This window comes from Bubalus bubalis, chromosome 4 (assembly GCF_019923935.1).
Source record: "Bubalus bubalis isolate 160015118507 breed Murrah chromosome 4, NDDB_SH_1, whole genome shotgun sequence".
Lineage (NCBI taxonomy): Eukaryota > Metazoa > Chordata > Mammalia > Artiodactyla > Bovidae > Bubalus > Bubalus bubalis.
Genome location: NC_059160.1, coordinates 97,031,741 through 97,056,137, shown reverse-complemented (window position 1 = coordinate 97,056,137; position 24,397 = coordinate 97,031,741).

The window sequence follows — 24,397 nt, the reverse complement described above, 5'->3', positions numbered from 1 at the left end:
GCAACTAACACTTTCACACCTGTGCCTAGCACACAGGAAGAACTCAATAGATATTAGCTATTATTATTACTGTACATACATAGGAAGTGCATATGCATGAAGTGGTCAAAAAACTTTCTTCTTTCAGCTGCCTAAAATGGCATCCAACATATTTCATCTGTTTAAATAAATGCATTTTATATTCCTGCCAAATGTAAGATCCCAAGTTTTTTAAAGACAATCTCTTTAGGTTAAGGTCATCAGACACTTTCGGCAAATAGGATTTTTCATGAATGGTAAAACATTCTTCATAAATTTGCTTAGTACAGTCCAAAGGCTTGACTCTGATTCTATACAGTGCAATCCATGAATTGGTGCAAATAATGTGTACAAGTTTCAATTCTGTCATGTAGCACGCTAACCCTACCATCCCAAACTTAAACAACTTGACAAAACATCAAATTTTTTCAGACTGAATCTCTTTAAGCCTAGAGCAGGCCCTCCTCAGGCAGGCCTCTGGGTAGTGCGTGGCTACCCCTGGGAATGACCCTCTCTATAATTATATCTCAGGACAATTTTCAGTGTTACAAAAAGAAATACAGCTCATCCAGCTCCTCAGAAAGTCTTGCTCTCCACAAACATTCTTGCCATTCCATACTGCCCATCTCTGGCTATGTTTTGCCTTTGGCCTCAAATAAATCTCCAGCCTCTGACTACTGAGAACTAGACATCCTCCAAGACCAGACACCAGACACTTCTGCAGCAACTTTCAATGTCCTTTGCAGTCAGAACTAATAAAAACTCTAAAACCTTCCATAATCAACCTTGTTCAATGCCTGTCTTGTCCACCAAGCTGACCCCAGAGCAACTACCAAAGTGCCTAGTACATATTGAGAGGGAAAAAATATACAAAATAATGCCCTCGAGGAAACTATTGACCAAACATTGATAAGCTGTTCTGTCCTTTCCTACTACCTAAACTCCACGAAGGTAGGAGTCTTAACTGTCATGCTTTTAGTCAGGAACAATATAACTAGTAGGTGCTAAATATTGGTTGAATAAATGAATGAGTTACAGTGAATGAATGAGTGAGGGACCAAGACAAGGATGCTCTTTATAATGTGGGCTCTTATTTGAGCTGATCTCATTCCCCTCAACACAAAAGGATAGAGGAAGATTTCAAAATTACCTTATCTCAAATGTCAATAATCAAGTTGTTTCCCAAGATCACAAGTAGAGTTGTGTATCATGATGTCATACGCACCATCTGCAGCATTACTAATATCAAACTATAAGTGTTGTTGAAGGAAGAGATCTATTTTTTCTTTGTTTCCTTTGTGTGTGTGTGCTCATTCTCATCCAACTCTTTGCAACTCCTTGGACTATAGCCCACAAGACTCCTCTCTCCATGGGATTTCTCTGGCAAGAATATTGTGGAGTGGGTTGCCATTTCCTACTCCACTGCATCTTTCTAACCCAGGGATCAAACCACATCTCTTGCATCTCCTGCCTTGGCAGGCAGATTGTTAACCACCATGCCAGCTTTGTTTCCTTTAGACAATTTTAAATCATCTTCTTTTTCTGAAAGCAAAGCTTCCAGTTGCCTATATCATTTCTCTCCTAATTTTCCCCATGCCATTAGGGTCCTCCATTTTGTAACATTTAAAGATTTCATCTATTTTAGTGACAATAGTGTTGTCTGGATCAGCAAGTTTCATCAACCTGAGTCATACTAAAGGCTCAGGTTCAGAATATAAATCCCAGCCATGACTGGGGTTTTTACAGAAGTCAGTTCAGTTCACTTCAGTTCAGTCGCTCAGTCATGTCCAACTCTTTGCAACCCCATGGACTGAAGTATGCCAGGCCTCCCTGTCCATCACCAACTCCTGGAATCCACTCAAACTCATGTTCATTGAGTCGGTGATGCCATCCAACCATCTCATCCTCTGTCGTCCCCTTCTCCTCCCGCCCTCAATCTTTCCCAGCATCAGGGTCTTTTCAAATGAGTCAGTTCTTCGCATCAGGTGGCCAAAGTATTGGAGTTTCAGCTTCAACATCAGTCCTTTCAGTGAATATTCAGGACTGATTTCCTTTAGGATGGACTGGTTGGATCTCCTTGCAGTCCAAGGGACTCTTAAGAGTCTTCTCCAACACCACACTTCAAAAGCATCAATTCTTCAGCGCTAGGGAAGAATTGATCACTAGCCAGCTGTTTTCACTGCCCATTTTACTGCTGTTTTTACTGCCCATTTTGGACACGAGTGCTAACCCTCCCATGGACCTGAAAGGAGATATGTCAAGAAAGTAATTTGAATGTCTCTCTGCCTATGTCTCACTCATCTTGTTTACTTACAGAGTGTTCATGATGACTAAAATTTTAGACTCATAGGCATTAATGCTATAAAGGGTAGTGGAGATAGCCTAATCCAGGAGTTGCAATTTCAAAGCTCTATAGGGGCCAGATGGGTTATTTAATTGGAAAAAAAGATAATGAGGTGGAGCCTGGGGAGAACAGCAAAGAATAGGCTCATCTAAAGAGAAGAGCAGATACTCAACTCAAGCTGGCTGTTGCCAACTGATGTCTAAGGCCCAAAGTCATGATCTTCTAGACTTTCCCCCCCAAAAAAAGATGACTTCAAATTTCCATGAGCTATCTCCCAAAATTATTTTTTAATTGTGGTCAAAAATACATATAAAATTTACCATTTTAACCATTTTCAGGTGTACAGTTCAGTAGTGTTAAGTACATTTATATCGTATAGTCAGTCTACAAAATTTCTATCATTTTGCAAAACTAAAACAGTACACATTAAACAACTTAAGATTGCCTATTTCTCCCAGACCCTGGCAACCACCAATCCGTTATACTTCATCTCTATGAATGTAACTACTCTAAGCATCTCATATACATATGGGTTCATACAGTGTTTTCATTTTGTAAGTGACTTATTTCACCTAGCGTGATGTCCTCCAGGCTCATCCATGTTGTATCATGTGTCAGAATTTCTTTATTTTCAAGGATGAATAATATTCTACATTTGTGTATACCACATTTTTAAGTCCATTTATCTATCATTGGGCACTTGGGTTGACTTTTGACTAGTCAATGAACATGGGTATTAAATATTTCTTCAAGACTTTACTTTTAGTTCTTTTGGGTATATGTATACTCAGAAATTTTTTATAGCAGTTGTACCATTTTACATTACTCCCCATAGTGCACAAGGGTTCCAATTTCTCCATATCTTCACCAACACTTGTTATTTGCTGTTCTTTATACAGAAAGGTATACCTAGTGGGTATGCAGTAGTATCTCATCTTTGTGGTTTCGACTTTCATTTCTCTAATAACTAGTGGTCTTGAGCGTCTTTTCATATGCTTGTTGGCCATCTGTATGTCTTCTTTCTGGAGGAGGGCATGGCAACCCACTCCAGTATTCTTGCCTTCTTTAGAGAAATGTTTACTCAAGTCCTTTGCTCATTTTTCAATCAGGTTGTTTCACTGTTGTTGAATCAGTTGTTAAATGGTAGACACTAATTCAAATTTTGTAAACATAAAAAAACTACTATATAGACAAAATACACTGTTTCAAGCAAAATATGGCCTAGAGACCTCCATTTAGTGACCTGATATGCATCCAACACCCTCATCCTGCAGACAAGGAAACCAAAACCTAGATCATAAAGTCAACAAGCCTGCGGTTGCATGTGGCTACCTGGTGTCTGAGACAGAACTAGACCTGAGGTCCTTAACTCAGACCTTTAGGACATTTCTTAGAACACTCACCAGAGCCAAAACGTCTGATGGTAAGAGGTTCCCACCTGCCAAAAATTCATGACTGGACTTGGTGATTTATGGGAGAACGTGCAAAAGACAATAACTCACAATGTCCTCCCCCAACTCAAAAAAAAGATAAATATGAGGTAATGGATATGTTAATTAACTAAACTGGGAGGAATTCTTTTATAATGTATATGTACATCAAATTATCACGATGAACACTTTCAATATCTTACTTTTATCAGTTAAATCTCACTAAAGTTGGAAAATGAAAAAGCAATAACTCAAGGCAGAGTCAGGCTGAAAGAACCTTTTTCTGCTCACTGCCACCTCCTCCCTTCTCTAGAGGTAGCAACAGGGGCTGGAAAATCCATTCATTCGTAGTTAACAATGGACAAAGGGAAGCCTGTCTGCTGCGTTAGTCATTGATTGAATGTCTCTAACTTCTAGCTACTCTCTTGCTCTCTATCCCAGAAGTGACTTCTCTTTGATGCTATTTCTAAACTGGAATGTGACCCTCCATCTGGGCAGGGCTGAGGGCATGTGGGGGACATGAGTAGATATTAGAATTGTAATTCTGCTCGAGCCTGACATGTGGATTCCCAAGAATCCATGGCAATGAGAACTTGGAAAAGGCTGTCACAAAAAGAGGGAGGTAAAAAAAGAGCATTCTTAAGAAATGGCAAAGATGTGAATATGTCCCACTTAGGAAGAAGTTTGGCTTTTCTTTTTCTGGGATAGGCTCACAATATGACTTGCTGGTTATGGCAGGATGGAATTTTTCAGCCCCTAACTTACTGTGTGTCCTGAGACAAAATCCTATATCTCCTTGCACTTGCATTTTCATAATATTGGAGAGAAGTGACATAGCGGCAGGATTTTTGTCATGCTAATTGAGGCATTTAGTCATACAACAGGACATAAATTACATATCCATGCCATCCTGCCTTGCCTGCTGTCCCCTGCTCTACTAGCCCCTTGACCAATTTTAGTTGCCTTTGGTGGTTCAGGAATTGAGAGTTTGAGTAGATAGGCTCTAGCAGTTGTAATAAACCAAGAGACCTTATTCAAACTCATGTATTCCTAGAGACCAGCTTGAACTAGCTGGTTATCTGGAGCAAACCAGATAACAGCTCCAGTCAACAGCTCCAAGCTTTGTGTTAGATATTGAAGTAGAATTTCTGCTTGCCACTTCCCTTGTGGTGAGGGGTTGAGATGGTGCAGAGGAAAATTCTGAAAAAGCATTTGGGGGATCCTCCAATGAAACTGCTCACTATACCAGTAACCTGCTCAGCTCCTCTGTCCGTGGAATTCTCCAGCCAAGAATACTGGAGTGGGTAGCCTTTCCCTTCCATAGAGGATCTTTCCAACCAGTGATTGAACCTGGGTGTCCTGCACTGCAGGCAGATTCTTTACCATCTGAGCCACCAGGGAAGCCCCAAGAGCCTGCTATCAGTCTATTACCCATGCTCTAGGGTTGAGTATTGATGATTTCCCGGCCCAAACATGATTCAAACCAGTCTGAATGATACCTTTTTACTTGCCAGGGTTGGAGCTGGCCTTGCTCAGTTGCCAGCTTCCTTAACCAACCACTGTCCTCCCTGGAATAAGCTCAAGAGTATGTTTGACAAGTGTTGCCAAAGCCAGTAAATGGTCCAATGTGGAGCACAACTTATTAGAAAGGTTTGCCTAAGTTTGCAAGTGTCTTACATTGCTGATATGTTATCAGGATTCAGTCAGAATTTAGATTTTATTATAATCTCCTCAATCAGGGCAAAGGCCATGGCTCATTCATCTTTGTATTCCCAGCACAGAGCACAGGGCCTGGCCCCTAGTTAACTCCTAATCATCATGCAGTTCATTTACTCATTCAAATGCTAAGTGAGCACACAAGGTGTACTAAAAACGCTCCCAGAACAGGGCAGGAAAGACAAGTTAGGCCTCTGCTTGCAGCACAAGCCAGAGGAGGTTCACTTCCTGCTGGAAGCTTGCCTTTCCCTGCTGTCTGAAGACTCAGTGCTGATCCAAAAGACAGCACTTCCTGCAGGGAACTATAATTACGTGTACACACTTCTTGAGTACAGGACAACAAATTATTCATCTTTGTAACCCCAGTGCCTAAAACAGAGCTTGGTACTCAGAAGGTGCTCCAGAGAGGTTGGTAACCACTGAACCCACACTTCCCCTCCAATTTCAACTAAGAGACTCATAGCCTGGAATATGCAATGTCGTTCTCTTGGTTTGTCCCTCGTGCCAACCAGCTGCTCAGTAACTTCCCACTTACTGACCTGACTGCCTCACAAGACTGTAATTTTTCCAAGAGCAAAGGACCACATATTATTTATACTGTATCCCAACATCGAGCAATAGTAGGCAGACCATAAATAGTTGTTGATCGTTTAACAAATAAGTTGAACTATAAATAAATATAATACATCTCTATAACCCCATCTTCCTGGCCTCCTGCCCAAATGACTAGAGTAATATAGGATGGTTCTGGCCACATTTCCATCTTACCATTTTCTCTAATACCCTGATCAAGATAGGGGAATCTAACCAACTGTAAGGCATTTATTTAGAGGTCTGTTTCCACATCTCTCTAAAAGGATTTTTTTTTTCCCTCTAACTTTATATTGAAAACAAGAAACCATTTTCCTGAACAGAAGCTCTCTCTAGAGAAAAGGAAAATGGGTAACTGGTGAATTCTGCCTTCTGAGAGCAGGTGCTTTTCACATCTAATCTCATGTAATTTTCACAGATACCCCAGGAGTTTGAGCTCACTGGCCTCATTTTACAGATGAGGAAACCGAGGTTCTGACAGGCTAAGCAAGGTCACCCAGCCAGTACTAGAGAAGCGGCAGGTGATCCACCGTGAGTCAATATACTTCCCAAGCCACCAAATTACCTCTGATGACTTGCCCCAGGTCTGACATCCCATTTTTTCTTTTTCCAGAAATAAAACAGTATTGGGGTTATGTGTTGTATTTCTTCCCCCCAAGCTCCAGCCACTTTAAGGGAATTTTTTGGTTTCATTATTGTTATGTGTCCAAGCTGAGCATCTCCCTTGCCCTGCCCTCCTCCACCCTGGCTGGGGCTGCCTTGGCCCTATGAAAAGTATTGTGCTATGCTACGTTATATTCCAGCTCTTCTAGAAATTCTTCAGGCTACCTCCACCCATCTAGTTTCACCTCTCTTTCTCTGCTATGAATTGAATTCTGTCCCCTCAAAAGATACTGAAATCCTATGAATGTGACCTTGTTTGAAAATACAGTCCTTGGGGTGATCAGGTTTAAATGAAGTCACTTGTTGTTGTTTAATTGCTAAGTCATGTCTGACTCTTGCAACACCTTGGACTGTAACCCACCAGGCTCCTCTGTCCATGGGATTTTCCAGCAAGAATACTGGAGTGGGTTGCAATTTCCTTCTCTGGGGGATCTTCCCAACCCAGGGATCAAACCTGTATCTCCTATATTAGCAGGCAGATTCTTTATCACTGAGCCACCTGGGAAGCCCAAATTAAGTTGTTAGTAAAAGTCGCTCTGTCATGTCCGACTATTTGCGACCCCATGGACTATACAGTCCATGGGATTCTCCAGGCCAGAATACTGCAGTGGGTAGCCTTTCCCTTCTCCAAGTGATCTTCCTGACCTAGGAATCGAACCGAGGTCTCCTGCATTGCAGGTAGATTCTTTACCAACTGAGATATCAGGGAAGCCCAAGGTCATTAGTGTAGGCCCTAATCCAACACGACTGATGTCCTTATGAAAAAGGGAAATCAGAACACAAACACAGAAAAAAGACAATGTGAAAACACAGAAAGGATGCCATCCATAAGCCACGGAGAATCTGAGGATACCAGAAGCTAAGACAGAGGCTTGGAACTTTTCTTCCTTATGATCTTCAAAAGAAACCAATTCTGCCAACCTCTAGACCTGTGAGACAATAAATTTTTGTTTAAGCTACTCAGTGTCATTGCAGACCCAAGCTTCTGATACATTCTTTCTTGTATTTTTCTCTTTCTGTTTGTCTCTCTCTCCCCAACTTTCCCTGATCTGGTTTCCATGGATTCCCCAGGCCACGGTTTGGTTTCCCTCACAGATAGGGCCTCCCAGTCTCTCCATCTTACAGAACAGCCCCCCAGGGACACCTGCTCCTCCCCACCAATGATGCAAGCTCTCAGCACACCAGGGTCAAACCCAGGCCCCTAGTTGGGAAGGAGGTTCCAAGGGAAGGGAGACTGGACAGCAGCAGAACAGTCACCTGTTTTTTTCATTTTGATATGTTTGTCAACTAAGTAATATAAATGCAAGGCACACACCACTGCAAATGCCCTTTTCTTAAGCAGGTTAGAAACTGTTATCCTAGCTGTTCTTTGCTGACCTAATATCTTCTATTTTGTGTCCTCTATTATTAATACACGGTCAGGCTCCAACAAAGCCTTTCCCTGAAATTACCAGGAAAATCACAAAATTAATTGAAAGCTGAAAAGCAGTCACTGAGTTTCTATCACAGAATTCTTTGGTGTCACCCTGCCCGAGTCTCTCAGACATTCTAACTGAAGTTGGGATAAGACGTTACTCATTGTCACCACAATGCATCACAATGGGTTTAGTACTTAATCGTTTTTCATTTGGAAGATGCCTGAAGGTGGGTGGTGTTAATGCATGTTTTAAACACATCAGAAATTCCCATCCTTAGTTGTACTCTATTCAGTTAACAAATATTAATCAAGTACCTACAAAGTGGCAGGCACTGTTTTAGGCACAGTGGCAAGCAAGATAAAGCCCCTGCTCTCCTAGAGCTTATTATATTTAATGTCAGAGATAGGTGGTAAACAAAAATATATAAAACTGGATCTTGGGTCATAATACTTCAGGGAAAAATAAAGCTGTAATTATTTGCTCAATATCAGTCTTCACTTTAGGTTATAGCTTTCATGATGACAGTGGCCATGTCTGTCTCAACGCTAGTTCACAGTGTGCATTTGATAAGGGTTGTTGAATGGGTGAATGGTGGATGGATGGCTAGATGGAACTCAACATACATTTTGGACTCTTAAGAAGCCATGTATATCCTACATTGAAAATTCACTGGTTCAGATATACATTTTGTGAGCCTCCACTGTGTGCCAGAAACAGACTAGACACTGAAAATGAAGGTGGATAAGGTAAAATCCTCTCCTCCAGGGAGCTCACACATGTTTCTTTCTTTCTTTTTTTTTTCAATATGTTACACATGTTTCTTTAGACATCTTAAAGAAAAAAAAAGGACCTGGTCATGGACATATACATGTGGTACTCTGTGCTTCTTTGAAGGAGGTGGGGGAGAATTAAAGGGGATGGTGATACAAGAAAGGGGTCCCAAAGGAAGGGAAACTTGGACTGAACCTGGAATAGACTGCAAGGTCCAGGAAAAGCGTTCTGGGCAGAGAGACCAGCATGGGCAGAAGCTGGAGACAGAAAAGTAGGGACACCAAGGTCGTCTTCTGTTAAAACAGGAACACAGGGAGAAATGATGGAGATGAGGCTAGAAAATGAATCAGGAGTCGAATGTTGATCACCTCCTCCCCATATGTCGGCTCTTTCATTACGGAAATCTGATGAACTTATCAGACAAGTGCTAAAGGTCAGCAAAGCTAAAGGACTGGGGACACTGAAGCAGTTACATGAGTAGTTGCCTAGAAACCTTGTTTGGCACAAAAGCATCTCTTTTTTCCCCTCCTGTTTCTTTGTTTACATGCTGGGCTATCAGATTCTGCATCTTCCTGGATCTGAAACTGCAGATCATCCTCTGGGCGGGCATGGTAAGGCCACTGGAGTGGTCGTTTGTCTGACAGCAGGCATAATAAGCCCGGATGGAAATCTACTCTGTTCCCCACACGCTGCACCTCGCTGCCCCAAACCTGCTCTGCTGGTTTAGGCTGGCCTCCTCCTGAAAGGAGAAGTCTGTAGACGCCGGTGGGGGAGGAGTGCTCTGTGGGCCTTGTGGAGCTGCCTGCCGAGAAATGCAACCTATCCTAAGGTCAGGCTGCTTTTTACCTTACGTTCACAGAGGGAAAGGGCATCCTCGTGGTTCTGTTTACTTGAGAATCCCCAAACTTAATGGTGTCCCAGAAAGTATTATTATGTTTGTTTTATCCAATCTATGAGAAATATGTACATCCTGCAGAAAGCATGGAAATTAGAGGAAATACAAAGGCTAAAGCTAAAATCGCAGTAAATCATTAGAGCTGCTGTTAATGTTTTGGAGTATTTCCTTGTAGTCTTTGTTTTTATGAACACACATACACATCAAATTAATTTGTGTGTGTGTTAAGTCATCAGGCTCAGCTGGGTAAGGAATCTGCCTGCAGTGCAGGAGGCCTGGGTTCAATACCTGGGTTGGGAAGATCCCCTGGAGAAAGGAAAGGCTACTTACTCCAGTATTCTGGCTTGGAGAATCCCATGGTCTGTATAGTCCGTGAAGTCACAAAGAGTTGGACAAGGCTGAACGACTTTCACTTTCACTTCACCAAGTCACTTCAGTCGTGTCCGACTCTTTGGGACCCTACAGACTGTAGCCTGCCAGGCTCCTCTGTCCATGCGAGGAAAGGCAAGAATACTGGAGTAGGTTGCCATGCCCTCCTCCAGGGGATCTTCCTGAGCCAGGGATCAAACCTGCATCTCTTACATCTCCTAAATTTGGCAGGAGGGTTCTTTACCACTACTGCCACCTGGGAAGCCCCTTTGTATTAAAAAATACCGTTTGAATGATATTCTGTGTCTTGACACCATGATACATGCCGTTCCCACTGCATTCTTCCAACATGTGCATGTAACTGTGCTATACCAAGGAAAGGTTTTTTAAATGATTAAATCTCTGCCTTACAGAATTCAGCTTCACCACTCTGACATCTTTCCCTTAAGTTTGTTTCCGGAAGCCTTTCCTGACTATCTTATTTACATTTGTAACGCCTTCTTCCTCCACTTCTTTTCATAGCATACAGCCATCTCACCTACTATATATCTTACTTATTTGCCTTATCTCATCCCACAGAACAAAACTGTGGCAAAGCATTTATTCATTCAGTATTCAGCAAACACCTCCAGGTGTCTAGAATGGTGATAAGCATAGAATGGAGTCCACAACAAAAAAGGAGCTTACAATTGAATTAGAATCATCAAAAAGTTAAGCAAAAAAAATAAAGCAGGCTGTAATTTTAAAATACTAAACTAAATGAGGCAGGACAAAGTGGATGTGCTCTGGAGGAAGTCAAGAGAACAGACTGTGAAGTTAGAGTAATAACTGGTAAGAAGTAGATGAGGTTTAAAGGCAGGTTTGAACTTGAGGGAGGAACTTGAGGTAGAAACATTTGGCTCATTCTGTAAACAGTTCAAACTTTTGAGCTGGAGGGTGGCATGATGAAAATGGTTTATAAAAATGACTAGTGGACAAAGAGCAAAAAAAAAAACACCAAGATGAGAGGACAGATGAAAGGCAGTAGGGCCTGAGATGGGGAGGGACTAAAAGCAGGTGATAAATGAGAAAGGGTGGAGGACATTGCAGAGGCATAGCTAAGAACTCCCAGTTCAAATGCATCGGCCTCCAGTCAGGCAATTCTCAAAACAAAATGTCAGAATCATCCTCCATTACACAGGACGTCGTTAGTCGGCTACAGGAGAATCTGAGGTTGGCTGCTGAATGCAGAGGAGAGGGTGGGAGATAAAGACAGCTGGGATATTCTATGCAAAGTTAAGGCAATTTAGAGAGCCCACATAAAGAGGAATACAAATGAGAAGACAGGAGAAAAAATGTGAATCACTATTTTAGATAAATCCCATATGGGTTATGCTCTTAATTTACTTACGGCAGATGGCTGGACCTGTGACTGCTTAATTTATTACTGTCCTGCCATTCAGAGCCAGTGCCTTCCTTACGTTCCTAAGCAACTCTGGTGGGAAATGTCAAATTGCATGAAATTTCCTGATTACACCATGTGACCCAAGCGCATCCCACTGAAAACGATTTGAATACTCAAAATCACTTACCCTAGACCCCAGCTGCCAGTTCTGTTCCCATGGCAGACAGATGGGTGGGCCTCCCCCACTTTGCAGGCAGTGTAGTGGGAGTTCTAGGAATAAGACAGACCAAAATAAAGAGTGGGAGAGGATTTGGAAGAAAGCTTGGGAATCTGATATTTCAGATTCTCTTTCATGGTACTGTGCACATCCCTAAGTTCTCTATAAGGGAAGGAAAGTAGCAAAGCTTTTAAAGAGGGGCATTTAAACTTCTCTGTCAATTAAGCAGCCTCTGAGTCAGCAAACTCATCTAATAACCTGAGTAATATTTGTGATAACATCAGAGGATTGAAAAAGTATGGGCAGAATCAAGAGCTAGGCTGGTTTATGATCTGAAGCAGAAAGCACAATGATATGACAAAAGCAACAATTAACATTTAAGTCACTATGTGCCAGGCCCTGAAGGAATTATTATTACCCGTCTTGCACAGATGAGAAAATTGAGGATTCCTAGAGGATTAAGTTAGGTCACAGAGCTAGAGAGTGGCACGGTTACAGACCAGTCCCATGGGTCTGTCAGAATGTAAGAAAGTGGTTGGTGAGAAAAGGTGAAGAGCTACAAGCTGCAAATGCCAGAACCTGAGCATGCCAGGTGCCTCCCTGTGGCATTTCTTCTGAACAGAGGACAGAGATAAGGCTGATAGAAGTGACTGCTTCATGAAGAAGGGAACATTTGCCAAAGGCAATGCGGTATCCTACCTTGGATCTTGAAACAGAAAAAAGACGTGTCTGAAATATGAAAATGCCTGGGGTTTAGTTAATCGTCGTGTTCCAGTGTTGGCTTCTTTGTGGTGACAAATAAGTGAGATGCAGGTAAGGGATACAGGGGAATGCTCCATGCCATCTTGCAACTTCCCTATAAATCTGAAATTATCCTAAGATTAAAGGGTTATTTTAATTTATTTTTTAGAAAGAAAAGAGTATTGGTGATAGATTCACAAACAGTCTTCAGAACAGTATCATTTAAAATGGAAATGGCCAGGACAGCAATGCATTTCTGGGGCTGGTTGTATTTCTCAGCAGACAAGATTATTACTAATGACAATCACAATGACTAATACTGTTGAGCAGTCATCACTCCAGCCTCCATCCAAAGGATGCCACACACAAGCCTGCATGTCATCTTCAAGACAACGCTTATAAATTAAGCAGGTGCTATTATTATCCCAAGCTACAGGTGAGAAAAACACTTAGGATAGTGCCCAGGATTTCTGGTAGGCACTATTTTTTATTTAATTATAGAAGCTAAGAAATCAGGTCAGCTTGTGAGCAACAGAGTAACTCTAAGTGTGTGAGTCACTCAGTCGTGTCCTACTCTTTGTGACCCCATGGACTGTAGCCCACCAGGCTCCTCTGTCCATGGAATTCTCCAGGTGAGAATACTAGAGTGCGTTGCCATTCCCTTCTCCAGGGGATCTTTCCCACACAGGGATGGAACCCATATCTCCCGAATTGTAAGCAGATTCTTTACTGTCTGAGCCACCAGGGAAGTTCACTCAAACCAAACCCTAAAAGGTTTCCCTTTACTAACTCTATGACTTGGGCAAGTTTGAAAATCAAACCAAAGCTAATCCAGGGGAGTGAATTTTAAAGTTTGTTGAGAGTTGCATCATATCAACTTAAGTTTACAAAACAGTTAATGGCTTATTAAGTATCTCAAAATCAATGAGCTGAATTTAATTAAATGATTTGAAGATACCCAGGCTGTGTAGTGCTTTTATTGAGGTCAATAAAAGGGAGCTAAAAATTACCTTTCTCAAGAATCTTGAAATAAGAACCAAGTAAGGGCAAGCAGAGACAATAAGGAGACAGCCAGCCCCTAGGATCAATGGGACCCACTAGGAAAAGAGTTTCCAGATCTCCCTTGGAGGGTCAAATGACCACAGCTCACTGGACCAGACAGATTCCCCTAGTGAGAAGCATTCCCTGAGAGGGGAAGCTGGAAGAGCAAATTAGGAAGACAGCATTCCTATGATTGACATGAAAATGACTGGGGGGAGAAGGTGGACGGCTGGTCAGCAGCCCTTGCTCATCCACTTTCAGTTCAACCCCACGCACCTTCATTTAGCATTTTCGTAGTGTTGGGGATGATGCTAAGCTCTGGGAAGCATGCAAAGTTGAAAAAAATAAAACAGTGCCTATCCTCCTGAGTTTACACCTGGCAGTGTGTTTCACCAGAAGAAAACCCAGTAACCATGTGGCACAGGGAATTCAAACCCTGAGTTTGAGTCTTCACTCCACTCCTCACGTGGTGCCTGGCCCGAGTTGTAGGCTCTCTCTGGACCTTCATAAGAATAATGGTGACTAATATTTGCCTGGGAAGATTGTTCTAAGGATGGAAAATGAGGTAAGTGTCTATAACAAATGTCTGACACAGAAAGTGAAGAGGAGTCCGTGATAAATCCATGTTGCTTTCCTTTACTTACCCCCAGCAAGAAATAGAAATCTCTTACTTACACCCTCAGTCTCCCACATCTTCATTTCAAACTAGACCTTGACCTCAACTATTACAGCAAAAGGGAGGTCACAGCAGAAAAGTTAAGAAGCAAATTTTTGCCTCCAGAAACTACAGAAGCCCAAGTCCAAAGAGTATAAAGACAACTTGGCATGTATAAAGTATAAAGACAACTTTCAGGATGGACATTAGAGGGACTTCCCTGGTGTTCCAGTGGCTAAGATTCGGTGCTCGCAAGGCAGGAAGCCCAAGTTCAATCCCTGGTCAGGAACTAGATCTCACAAGCCGCAAAGAAGAGTTCATGTGCCTCAACTAAAGATCCCAAGCACCACAACTAAGACCAAGTGTAGCCAAGTAAATGAATACGTTTTTTAAAAAGAAGAAGAGTGGACTTTAGAACCTGACCACATTCTTGTTATCCACCTGCCCCCAGCCTAGGGATAAAGATGGCAGTGCTGTAAAACGAGCACACTTGTTGACAGAAAGCTGCTTAGAGCCTGAAAAGGGAGATGCCCTTTTCTAATCCATCAGCCCAGATCTGGAGCCACTTCTAATTTGCACAAGAAATTAGGCCAGCAGCAGCTTTGTCCTTCCCCACCCCTGTGCTTAAAATGTGACACTGTTGCACTTCTAGCCCCAGTTTGAGAAAACAACAAAATCCTAAACCTGTAGTCACATAACTTATTCATTTATTCAGCAAGTATTTACTCAGCCCCTACTGTGTGCTCTGGAACATTTTCTACACCTTGCATCCCCTGGGCTGCCTTTAATCTCTCTGTTCCACCCCTATGTGCCCTGCAAGCCTCTAGTCTACAATCTATTTACTGTTTCTTAGCCAGCATCCACCTCCTGACAAGCGGGTCTGCCATCCTTTTCCTCCAGGATAGAACATTTTTCTATACTTCCCTGTCCCCCAGGCTTTACCTCTTTCTTCATGGCTTAATTCGAAACCCTTCATCCTTTTAGGGCTCAGTTCCTCTTGCTTCCTTTCCCTCATTTCCCATATTCTATCACCAATATATGATCTCAACTCCTCACACAACAGCCTCTGGAGAGAAGAAAGGAGGTTAAAGAAAGTAATTCATTTGCTGTGGTTACCCAATTCATGAGTAGTTCAATTCAACAAATTGTGTACAAATAGTAATGGTAATGATAATACCGTTATAATACTCACTTGAAACTGAGATGAGGGAAGGGTCACAGTTATTGATAGAGGACAAGTCTAAGGATTGACCATGGGAGTGAGTGCCATGAGGTGGGGTTGGGGCAGGGTCACGGGAGGAGACAATCCCACCCACCCCAAAAAAATAAGAAAAGATTTGAAAAAATAACCCATGAGGTTAAAACAGCCATCAGGAAGTTTGACAGGAGTGATGTGGGAAAGCGGGATCTGGAGCCATATGCTTAAGGAAGGAAAGTGTATGTGTGAAGAAGGACATGGCAAAAGACAACCAAGTGGGAAACAGACGAATGGCTTGAGAGCGAGAGCTAGTGAGGAGAGCTGAGGGTGGGGTTAGAAATGGTCTGGAAGTAGTCCTGAGAATACCTCTGGTCTTAATCTGTTTAGGCTGCTATCACAAAACTGCCAGAGCCTGGGTGGCTTATAACAAAATTTGTTATAGAGTCTGAAAGTCCAAGATCCAGGAATCAGTGGATTTGGTGTCAGGTGAGAACTAGCTTCCTGGTTCATGGATGGCTATCTTCTCCTGTGTCCTCTTAAGGTGGAAGGGACAGAGGGAGCTCTCTGGGGTCTCTTTTATAAGGGCACTAACATCCATAAGGGCTCCACCCTTATGACCTAATCACCTCCCAAAGGCCTTAATACCATCACACTGGGGATTAGGTATTAATGTTAATTTGTGGGGGTCACATTCAGTCCACTGTATGTACCCTGCTTGTAGGCTCAAGTGAAAAGGCGCAGGACCCTGTGGTCTCTCCCTATCAAGGTCTTCCACCTGCCTTTTGTCTGTGGAAAAACTTCAAAGAATAAATTTAATCAGAGAAATGAGAAAATGCAGAAGCAAAGAAAAATAGTCCAATAAGACTAAATAATAATAGTTTAGTCAGTAAGCAAAGTCCTTCTCTAAAGGAACCTTTAGTTCCTTCTCAAGGGCTATAGATAATATTCTGAGCCATATCCTGTGAGCTGTCTTATAGATACTGAAACTCCAACCAGGCAGAAGAAGTTAACTACACAATGACCAGACTGTTGTACTTAGTCATTCAAACATGTCTGGCTCTTTGAAGCCCCATGGACTGCAGCCAGCCAGGCTCCTCTGTCAATGGAGAGTCTCCAGGCAAGAAAACTGGAGTGGGTTGCCTTGCCTCCTCCAAGGAATCTTCCCAACTCAGGGATCAAACCCACGTCTCCTGCATTGCAGGCAGATTCTTTACTGACTAAGTTACCAGGGAAGCCCAAGAATACTGGAGTGGGTAGCCTACCCCTTCTCCAGGGGATCTTCCTGATCCAGGAATTAAACCGGGGTCTCCTGCATTGCAGGTGGATTCTTCACCAGCTGAGCTACCAAGGAAGAAGATTAGACTGTAGCCACGACATAAACTGCCACAATTCCGAAAACTGGCCTCAAATAAATGGAAACAAACTGACCTTGGAACTGAAGATTAACTGCACGTAAAACAATCAAGGTGTCACTGGTCAGACCACCAATGAACAGTTTCAAGATGACTGTCAGAGCTGACTGTGCTGTTTCTGCATGTAGCCCCTTCCCTCTTGCCCACTGATTGTCAGTTGGGAGAGTCAACCTTTGGACAGGGCCTGCCCTCCTCTACCAGTTGCCAGCATCCACAGTAAAGCAAGTTTTCCTTTCCACCAACCTTGCCTCTTTATTAGTTTTTGAGTGGTGAGTAGCCAGACCCCACTTTTAGTTACACAAGGAGTGTTGGAGAGAAAACGGCCAACACCTGCAAAAGAACCAGTGTCCTGGGGAGAACCAGATCTCCAGTGTAGCAAGAAGGTGAAGAGAATATTCAGAGAAGTGAGGTATAGAGGGGATGTTGTGATGCTACCATGGAAGGGTTTCAAAAGTTGAGGAGGAGTGAGATATAGAGTCAGAAAATGGATAATGTGGCCATGTGGAGATCAGAGTCCGAAGGATGAGAGATGACTTGGGAGATCGGAGCTGACATAAATGGAGAGGAAGGCAAGGTGATCAGTGCAGGACCCCAGGCAGATAGTAGTGGCACAGCTGTGGATGGCGGGAGCCAGTGGGTGAGGGTTGGCCGGGAGCACTCAGAGTTCTTGCCCGTTGCAAATTTACAATCTGTTGGAGGAAACCCATATAAAGTGACAGAACAGTGCACCCCGGATTACCTTTGGGATTCAAAAACTGTGGAAGCCTATAGGAAGGTCACCCAACTCAAATAAGGAGAGCCAAAGAAAACTGAGGGGGGGCAGGGAGGGAAAGAGAGAGAGAATAGAAATAGAACTCCATGAAATTACTGACACTTCCAGAAAATAATTGAGATACTTCTACAGCAATGAATCTTTGTACTACACATGATCTTAGCCAAAAGGCCAAGTAGATATGAAGTGAGTCTTTGTACAAATGAACCATAAACTTAAAAAGTTGTGCAATACTTTATATTCACATTATTTGAATAGCCTTTGATGTTGCCAGAGTGAAATTTATTGCCTTTGGCTAGAGAACTTTTCAAGATTTACACAGCAAAGGGTGAGTATAATATAGTCTTTAATATAAGTTGTAAAATTCTAAATAGATATAAATTAGAGATTGAGTGTAAAACAATAGAAAACATTTTAAAAGCTAAGAGTTTAATACAACCCTCTCTATTACTTGAAATGTCTAAAATTATCTCTGGTATTTAGGGTGATGGTTATAAATAATCAAATTGATGGAAACTTCCTCAACTTCCCTATCTAAATTAGCTGTCCTCTTTCTATGTCAACATTTGTTGAGTGCTTAAATGTACCTTCTGTAATCCTCATAACAACCTGAAAGATAATAATTTCCATTTTTAGATAAAATAACCTGCCGTGTTCCACAGCTAGTGAACAGCTAAAGCAAATTCACAACTGTCTGTTAACACCCCTGCCTCTTCCCTTACACTGTGATGCAGTAAAATTTTCAAGATTTTTTAATTGCAAAAAGCTATTCATGTTGTCCACACTAGTCAGTGATCCACTAACCACTTTCAGAAGTCTCAAGTAAAAATACTATTGATTAGATCCAAGAAGCTTTTTATATGACTGTTAATACATAAAGCAGAATAAAATATAATGGCAAGAATCTCCCTCTCAGGAACTCTGCAGATCACTGGCTAGTTTAGTGAAGTGAATCTGGTTGGGTTCAATAGAAGGAACACACTGGAGATAGGCTGACAAGGCTGGCCAGCAAGAAAACCCTAATGGGAACACTCATAATACCATATCTACAGAGCTGGTGTTGAAAGTAGACTTAGTCTACAAAGCATCCTCGTAAAGCAAACAAACAAATAAAAAAGATATCTGTCAGCCCATAAAGATGGATTGCTAGTCTAATGTAGAACATTTATTCATCCTAAAATAAACCCATGAGATTATGTTTTATAAAGACAAAAAGTTTCAATCAGAGGTGACTTGAGACAGTGATGTATCAATCTTCATCAGCATCTATAAAGTTCAGACAAAATATTTGCAAAGCCCTAATTCATGTTAGATGATAAACCCCAAGGTTTTGTGCAACACAGTTTAAACAATTAAAATTATGTATTACTATCCTTTGCATGGCTGTTCTGTTATTTAAATAATTCCCTCTATGGGGGCATTTAATTAGTTTCTATTTTTCTCCAATGTATACAGTGTTATAATCAATGCCCTTTTACATTACATACATTTTGGCATAATTCTTTGTTTCTTTAGGATAAATTCCTAGAAATCTGGGTCAAAGCACAGACACTGTTTTGAAGCTTTTGATAGATAGATATTGCCAAAATGTCCTCTAAATATTCAAATACACAATGTTCAGATTTCTAGCTCAATGAAAGTTTCTAGGATTCTTCTAAGGAAGATATTAGATCCAGAATCATGGGTTTGAGCCCTATCTTTACTGTTTGAGCTGTGTCACCTGAGTCAAATTACTCAATTCTTCTGTTTCTGTTTCTTGATCTATAAATTGGTTGTGTGTGTGCATGCGCATGCTCAGTTGTGTCCAACTCTTTGCGACCCCATGGACTATAGCCCACCAGACTTCTCTATCCATAGAATTTTCCAGGCAAGAATACTGGAGCAGGTTGCCATGTCTTCTTCCAGGGGATCTCCCCCACCCAAGGATTGAATCTCTTACGTCTCCTGCACTGGCACGCAGATTCTTTATCACTGTGCCACCTAGGAAGTCCATCTGAGAAACTTGGTTATAATATCAGTATTCAACTCATAGAGTTCCTTTATTGTTGTTCAGTTGCTAAGTCATGTCCGACTCTTTGCAGCTCCGTCAACTGCAGCATGCCAGGCTCCTCTGTCCTCCACTATCTCCTGGAGTTTGCTCAAATTCATATCCATTGAGTCAACCACACTATCTAACCACCTCATCCTCTGCTGCCCCCTTCTCCTTTTGTTTCACGCTTTCCCAGCATCAGGATCTTTTCCAATGAGTAAGCTCTTTGAATCAGGTGGCCAAAGTACTGAAGCTTCAGCTTCAGAGTCAGTCCTTCCAATGAATAATCAGGGTTGATTTCCTTTAGGAATGCCTGGTTTGATCTCCTTGCTGTCCAAGGGGCTCTCAAGAGTCTTCTCCAGCACCATAGTTCAAAAGCATCAATTCTTTGGCACTCAGCCTTCTTTATGGTCCAACTCTCACAGCCAAACATGACTACTAGAAAAACCATAGCTTTGATGGTATGGACCCCTTTAACAGCAAAGTATTCGCTATCTAGGTTTGTCATAGCTTTCCTTCCAAATAGCAAGCATCTTTTAATTTCAAGAATTAAATAAATCAATGTCTGTAAATCTCTTAGAACCAGGCCTAGTAAGAAGCCTTGCATAAGTGATTGCTATTATAATTACCCTTGGATCTTATATTTTTCTACTTCAAAACCAATTTTTAAAAAAGAATTAAGGAAATATGAATTTGCCTTTTTTTCACTTTTCCCAAATTAAAATATTTTTTAAAACCCAGTACATAAACAGCACTTCATAGAAAAGATTATATTTTAATAACACTAAAATTTAGGAAGAACACAATGTCAGAATAAATGACTTTTATTCTTACATTTAACTTTAAGATGAAATTTTTATTTATACTTGTTTTTCTCATTTCTCCATGGAGCAGTGAATACGTTATTTGTTCACTGTGTTTGAGAACCACTGGACAGCCATATTTTCCAAAACCCCTACATTTCTATTTTTTTTTTACTAATTCATAGGTAAAGGTTTTAAACTTAAAAAAAAAATGAATCATAGGATTTAAACAGTAGCTTTTGTGAACTATGCAAATAGAAGATAGTAGAATCATAAGATCAGCTTTCTGACTTTGCAAGATGCAAATAATAGAGAAAAAACCATTATTTTTATATGGTTGTAAGAGAAAATAAAAGTGAAGCTTAAACCCATTCTTTGGCCATGAAGCTTGACACTGCTACTTCTATTCTGAGAGGAATTCCTATAAAGTTCTTGAAGTAGAAATGAAATTTCTGAGCACCTAAGAGCCAAATCATTTGTGAAAGATCCAGACCTTGAATAAACTCCAAGCAAGACCTAGAAAGGAACACAGAATTCTTAGGGAAACCACATGAACTAATGGCAGCAAAGACATTAACCACCGATGTCTCCATCCATAATTGTCTCCATCTTGAAAACAATTTGTCTGGGATGAAGGATGCTATTGCATGATTTGTCAATCAGTTTTCCAAGTCACTCACTAATTGTCAGGTACATATTTACCAAAGAGCTAATGGTAACAACTAGCATTTGATGAGCACACACTAGATGTCCTGCAGTGCTCCTGGCCTCCTCTCCTTTTATCATCACGGCTATTCTCTATGACACAGCAATATTGTTCTCATTTCTATTTTAAAGGGGGCGGAACTGAAACTTGGAAGACATTAGAAACTTGGCTCAAAGTTTACACAGGTGGAACCAGATCACAAACCGCGACAGCTAACTCCATGGTCTTACTCTTAACCGTTGTGCCACACTACCTTTCCAGATCCTATCTTATTGTTTTTAAATCTTAAGGGGAAAGACAATAATACTTCCTCATCTCACAAGAAGAGAAAGCATGCACCAGTCATAAATGAGCATCCTGGAAACGACCTGAACTCAGTAAATCTTCCATCACAGGCCAGGCTCCCTACTTTGTTACCCTTGGCAGATCCCAGCCTTGGCGTTCTCAGTTCTCTCTTTTTAAAATGAGTGATGTCTGAACAAACAAGGAATTCATAGGGGCAAATGATTCAATCAATTTTTCTTTCCTTAAATTCAAAGTTGGCTCCTAGTTAACAATTTAGATGGGGGATAGTGTAGGAAAGGAAGAAGATGCTAAGATTCTTAAGTATTATTTTAGGAGATTGGCAATTATTTCATTTCTTTTATTAATTATACAGCTAGTAAGGCCATTGTTGCTGCTAAGTCACTTCAGTCGTGTCCGACTCTGTGCGATCCCATAGACGGCAGCCCACCAGGCTCCCCCATCCCTGGGATTCTCCAGGCAAGAACACTGGAGTGGGTTGCCATTTCCTTCTCCAAGTAAGGCCATAGACCCAATCAAAAAACGGACAGAAGACCTAGAAATACATTTCTCCAAAGAAGACATAGACGGCCAATAGGCACATGAAAAGATACTCAACATCGCTAATTATTAGAGAAATGCAAATCAAAACTACAATGAGGTACCACCTCACACCCGTCAGAATGGCCATCATTAAAAAATCTACAAATAACAAATCCTGGAGAGGGTGTGGAGAAAAGGGAACTGTCCTACATTGTTGGGAATGTAGGCGCTATAAAAATGTAGGCACTATAAAAAACAGTATGAAGAGTCCTCAAAAATCTAAAAATAGAATTGCCATATGCTCCAACAATTCCTCTCCTGGGCATATATCCAGAGAAAACTATAATTCAAAAAGATACATGCACTTCAATGTTCACAGCAGCACTATTTACAATAACCAAGACGTGGAAGGAACCTAATGTTTATTAAAAGGTGAGTGGATAAAGAAGATGTGATATATATATATATAATGGAATACTACTCAGCCATAAAAAAGAATGAAATGATGCCATTTACAGTAACATGGATGGACATAGAGATTACCACACTAAGTGAAGTAAGTTAGAAAGAGAAAGACAAATACCATATATCACTTACGTCTGGAATCTAAAATATGACACAAATGAACATATCTATGAAACAGAAACAGACTCACAGACATAGAGACTTGTGATTTCCAAGCGGGAGGGAGAGTGGGGGAAGGGTGGATTGGTAGTTCAGGACTATCAGATGCAAACTATTATATGTAGAATGGATAAACAACAAGGTCCTACCATATAGCACAGGATATATCCAATATGCTATAATAAGCCATAATGGAAAAGAAATTTTTAATTTTAATTAAAAAAATAGTAAGGTCATCAGAATGACAGGCACACATGAAGAAGAAATTTATTTATGAATTATGGTACTGACAGCCAAGGACTGTGGAGGTTCTGAGATTATGCCCTGCAAATTAACCTGTAAGCCTGCCATGGATTCATGAATGATGGTACAAACCATGATACTCCTGAGTAAGACACAAAAGAATTTACCACTCAGACCAATACCGCTAACCAAAGTATCAGCACATTCTTGTACTGGTTCCCAGAGTCTCACAGTTCCACAGGATGACAGGAAAGGGGCCAGATGCCATCTGCACAAGCACTGGTTTGCATGACAGGAGAGGAGCCCTGGCTCTTTCATACCTTTCATTACATTGTGTACTCTGTCATGTCAGACTCTTTCACGACCCCATGGACTATAGCCTGCCAGGCTCCTCTGTCCATGGGATTTCCCAGGCAAGAATACCGGAGTGGGTTGCCATTTCCTTCTCCAGGGGATCTTTCTGACACAGGAAGTGAACTCGTGTCTCCTGTATCCTCTGCATTGCAGGAAGATTTTTTTACCTCTTGAGCCATTGGAGCTTCTAGAATCTTTCATAATTGGCAGCAAATAAACATGTTCCTTTGCTGCAGGAGGTAGTACTTCTATTTTTCAAGGCCATTTACTATACAAATATCTTTGAAAAGAGGTGCTGGAACCAGTACAATCAATGCCTCTGCTCACAAGACATGCAGAAATGTGAGCGACCCATGGGAAACTATCACCCAACAACAACCATTCTGCTTGTTACAAAAGTATATGTTTGAAGGCTGTATCTTGTTTAGACTCAAGGACTTTTCTAAATGCTGCAGCACCCAGAAATTATTTGCCAGGCTCTTGGACTATTCCTTTTTGAAAGGGTCTATTTTGCCACTACACTTGTATTTTATGCAGATCCTAATGAGTCAATGGATTCTAGAAATAAAATGTTCACATAAATGCAGTGTGGAAACTGATCCAGAGCATTCCAAGTTAACATGCTGTAAATGTACAGTGTAGGTGGTTATACCAAGAAGACTGTTGTATACAATATTCAATAGCAAAATGATCACAATAAACAGTGATGAGGCTCTTTTTTGGCCCCATGGTGTGGCTTGTGGGTTCTTAGTTCCCTGACCAGAGATTGAACCTGTGCCCCTTGCACAGGAAACATGGAGTCGTAACTACTGGACTGCCAGGAAAGTTCCCGTGAGGCTTTTTTAAAAAGTATGATTCTTAAAGTCCAGATTGGGGCATACTGAATCCCCATCTACTCATTATCTCTTTTGAAAGATCAACTAAAAACAAAAGGAGTATCCTCTCTTAAGACCAGTTTTCTTATAAGAATCTAAAATTTTGAGCTATGATATATATTGCCTACTCTACCCTTTATATGAACCAGAAATTAGACCTGCATTTTACAATCATTATGCATAATTATGAATAAGAACACTATAAACATATTGTTCCTTTATCATAGACCAAAGTATCACAGATCTATCTCATAGATGAGATTGCACATATTTGTCCAAGTGAATAAAATAAATATTCTTTTC